Here is a 4296-nt window from a genome sequence, read left to right on the forward strand (position 1 = left end):
GTTGTGCCTGCTACTCTGGAAAAGTATTTCCACATTGGGACTTCATCCTTTTTTCCTAAATAGCATCATGGATGCTGTTGATGCCCAAGCATCTGAAACACAACGTGTTGCTCTTGGAAGACACAGAGTATTTTATATCCTTGCATGTACTTGGTATGGATTAATGTTATATTGATTTCCATCCACATCTGCACTTATAAATGACCTCAAATTCAAAGCAGGGATTTAGGAAGGCTGAACTGAGCAGCAGCAATTGCCATGTTGGGAAATGAGTAAAGCATGAGTAAGAGATGGGATCACGGTGAAGGTCTGATGTTCTGGAGGGACTGATAAGCAGCTGGGCAGACGTGGCTGGTGGAGGAGGGAAGAAAGTGGAGTCCAAGGATGACAGGAAGATTTCCTGTTCTTGGAACAATGTCCCTGTTCTGTGAATGCCCTTTCTACCTCTGTAACCACAGCAGTGAGCAGTGGAAATACAGTGTCACCAAGAGGTGAAGCTGCACTGTGATGGAGGGAATAAATGCTCTGTTAGTGCTCTGAGGATTTTATTATTTCAGTTTGTCTCCAGTTCTGTCCCACTAGCATCTGGGGCAGAGCCCACTCTCTAACGCCTAGGAATGCTCATCATGATTGATTCCTTCCCCCCTTCTCCCTTTGATACTCATCTTCTAGAGAAAAGAAAACAAAACCAACATCTTCCTAATGATTTAAAATGCTGAACTTGGTGAAACCCACCAGAAGCCAGGAAAGTGTGATGTAAACCTGCTTCTCATACTCAGGCAGCAACTTTAAATTATCTAGTCCAAACATTCACAGCTAAGGAAAGTTTTCCAGCCAGGTTTCTTTTCCCTCCCTTTTCTTTTGTTTCACCTGAGCATTATTACTCATTCCAGACACATTTGGGGAGTGTTCCCAGCATCCTTAACAAGGCTTCACATGTATTTGATGGCACTTGGCTACCTAGAGAAGCAGTTTTCCCTTAGCTCCTGTACTGCAGTGTAATGCCAGGCATGGGAGATTTCACACTGAAAACCAGGTTTTGAGCACGAGGCCTGAATTTTTTACCTGGCTGTTTTATAAATAGCGCCTCTTTTCGTGACACCTCTAGGCCATAAGGCAAAAGGTGTGGAGGAACAGTCATTCTGCAGGGTCTAATAGCTGGGGAAAATCCTCCCTGGGTGCAGCATGACCTGTGTCATGCAGCTAACTGTACTCAGTGTTAAAATGTTTTGACTCCATTTCAAAAGGGCTCTTGTGGCCAAAGGCACACCTGTGTTTCTCAGTCGGTCAGTATCTGACAGGATATCACCCATCTCCAGAGGTTTTGCCTAAATTCCATGAGATGTTCCCTGTCTCATGTGGCACAGATTCTCCTCACGGGGTTACTCTTCCCTTTGGCTGTGTGACAGAGGGAGCCCAAACTCCTCTGATGGAACATCAGCCAAGCTCAAGCTTCAGAGACCTCAGAAATAAAATCACCTTTGGCACTGCAGCTGCCTTACCTCTTCCTGCTTCACCGGTATCTGCTGGAGGGTTGTCCAAGACTTCCTTACTCTGAATGAAAAAGATCTTGGGAAGAGAGTGTTACTAACTGGTGTAATCCCCACTGGTGTGAGAGGGAGATGCCAGCATTTCCTCAAGGACCTGGGTATAAACATTTCCAGGGAAACAACTTCTGCTGCTGGGACATCAGTAGGGGAGATAATAATTAAATTAAGGAGTGAGGAAGTTCCTTTCTGGTCTGTCACGTTCAGAACTTTCTATGAGAGCATCTCATCATCGTTTATGTTGTTTGAAAGGGCTCTTTGGAGGCTGTGCCACAGGAAAAGAGGTTTTCCCTCCAGCCCAGCTCTCAGTGAGTGGGAAACAGGTAGTGCCCATCCCCAGCTGCCACAACATTCCAGTAAATGGCCATGTTTTTACAGACTGGTTCAGCTGAGGACCAACCCTCCAGTTTAAGCAGGCCCAATTAACCTCTATCATCTCTTATTCAAAATACCACAAACACAAAATCTAAACACACTGCACTGGGCTCACTGATACCCTCTGCATCACCCATTTACATAGTCACAGGAGCCTATCACATCACTCACAGAGCATAGTTTTGACAATCTCAGTGGTTAAAATACTGTATTTTCCCCCAAAGGAAGACCAAGATGTTTTTAAATGGTAAAATTATATGTGGCTTCATTTATTCTGAGGAAAAAAAAAAAAACAAAAACAAAAACAAAACTTGTTTTAAAACACAAAAGGCTTGGTTTAAAGAGAAGTCAACTCAGGTCAAAATATAGAAATACCCTTGTCAATTCTAAAACCTCCACAGCTGGTCATTCCCACATGCAAAAACTTAAATAACCTTTCAGAGCTGTAGTAGGGCTAACAAAAACTCCGACCAAATGATAGATGTATCTGGACATTTGGATGTATAAATGTCACACCCAGTGGAATTAAGAGGAAATAAATAGTAACTTGACAGCATTGGCAAGCTGTGTTTTTGACTGTGTAGCACCACCAGCATATTTTACACGTGTATCACAGCCGTGAATAAGCCAGTCCAGACACACATTCACAGACCAGTTTTGATTTCCTATTAAGCTACGTGCTCATTTTCTTTCCCCCACCCTTTCCAGCTAGTAAAGAGCCAAGGGAACGCACTGATCCTTGTCTCTTTGGAACAAATTACCTCCAAATTCTCACAATTGATTCACACAACTTGGATCATTGGATTGGTAAAACTCCAGGAGACGAGGGAAAAAAAAAAAAAAAAAACCCTTCCCAGTGATAAGGCATTCTTGACATTTGAATTGTTTGTCATCTATTAAGGACATAAAACCCTGATACCGAAGATGGCACTTGAAATTATCATCATCACTGGAGACCTGCCTGGGGCTGGGGCTCCCTGCTCCAGAGGGATTTTTGAGCACACTCAAAGACCCAGTGAGTTCTCCCCCCCCATCTCTGCCCTGCACAGAACGTGCTTCTGCCTGCCCAGGGACACATTCTGGCATCAGTCTGATCACTTAATGATACCCCTCCTGCGCAGACCGGAGGCATGGAAAAGATCTTAATCTCTGAATTCACCGTGGCTTCTGGAAGTAATAAAAACTGTTTCCTCCTCTTCTTTTCACAAGGAAGAGCAAATCCTTTGAAATCCAGCTGCTTTCAGGTCACAGCTTGGTTGGTTGGTTGGTTGGTTTGACCACCTTCAAATTCATAAAACCACAGACTGGTTTGGGCTGAAAGGGACCTTAAAGCCCATCCAGTGCCACGGCCAGGGACACCTCCCACTGTCCCAGGCTGCTCCAAGTGTCCAGCCTGGCCCTGGGCACTGCCAGGGATCCAGGGGCAGCCACAGCTGTGCCAGGGCCTGCCCACCCTGCCAGGGAACAATTCCTGACTGCCAATGTCCCATCCAGCCCTGCCCTGTGGCAGTGGGAGCCATTCCCTGTGTGCTGTCCCTGCAGCCCTTGGCAATTGTCTCTCCCCATCCTTCCTGTGGCCTCCCTCCAGGCACTGGCAGTAACATGTGGATTATACACCTCCCAGTCTCCTCAGGGAAAGCAGCAGGCTGACATCCCTATTCCACCCAAATTCTCCCCGGGACAGTTTCACCCCTAACACTGGATGAGGCGCAGGACAGGTGAGGAAATTCCTGCTTCAGCGCTGTGCCTGTGCCAGGCAGCAGCACAGGGCATCACCTGCCAGGGCTGGGGAGGCTGCCCTGGCCACGGGGAGAGTGAAATCCACTCAGAACCAGCACAGACACACAGGAGCAAGCTCCAGAGCTTAGCAGCAGTCATACCTGGGCTTTCCTTTTATCCCTCCAAATCCAACTCCAGAAGCTGCATTAGAGCATCTGATCCTTGGAAGTGTCCGAGCAATTTCTATTGCAGTCCCCCCCTGTGTTTAAACAGATTGCAGGTTTTTACTTCTCAAAAAGCATGATCTATTCTAATTTACCTAAAAACTACAAAACATAACTGTAAATATTTTATGTATACTATTTACCAAATTTTTTTTTTGTTCATTATTAGTCAAACCGTCTCTTTCAAACATGAAGAACAAATACCAGGAAAAAATATACTTAGTCAAGATATGATGATAAGTTCTGCTAAGTCTGTCATGTCCCTTTTTCAGATTAGTTCTCAGTGCCAGTAAGTCTAATTGATGCACTCACCAATGGATATACAGAAACACAGAGCATTTTGAAGATAGAATTATTCAGTTTAAAAACACTCCTGGCTAGAGCACACCGTACTGTTGATGGGGAAAACTGGCAGAGAGACAATTAAGAGA

This window comes from Vidua chalybeata, chromosome Z, assembly GCF_026979565.1.
Source record: "Vidua chalybeata isolate OUT-0048 chromosome Z, bVidCha1 merged haplotype, whole genome shotgun sequence".
Lineage (NCBI taxonomy): Eukaryota > Metazoa > Chordata > Aves > Passeriformes > Viduidae > Vidua > Vidua chalybeata.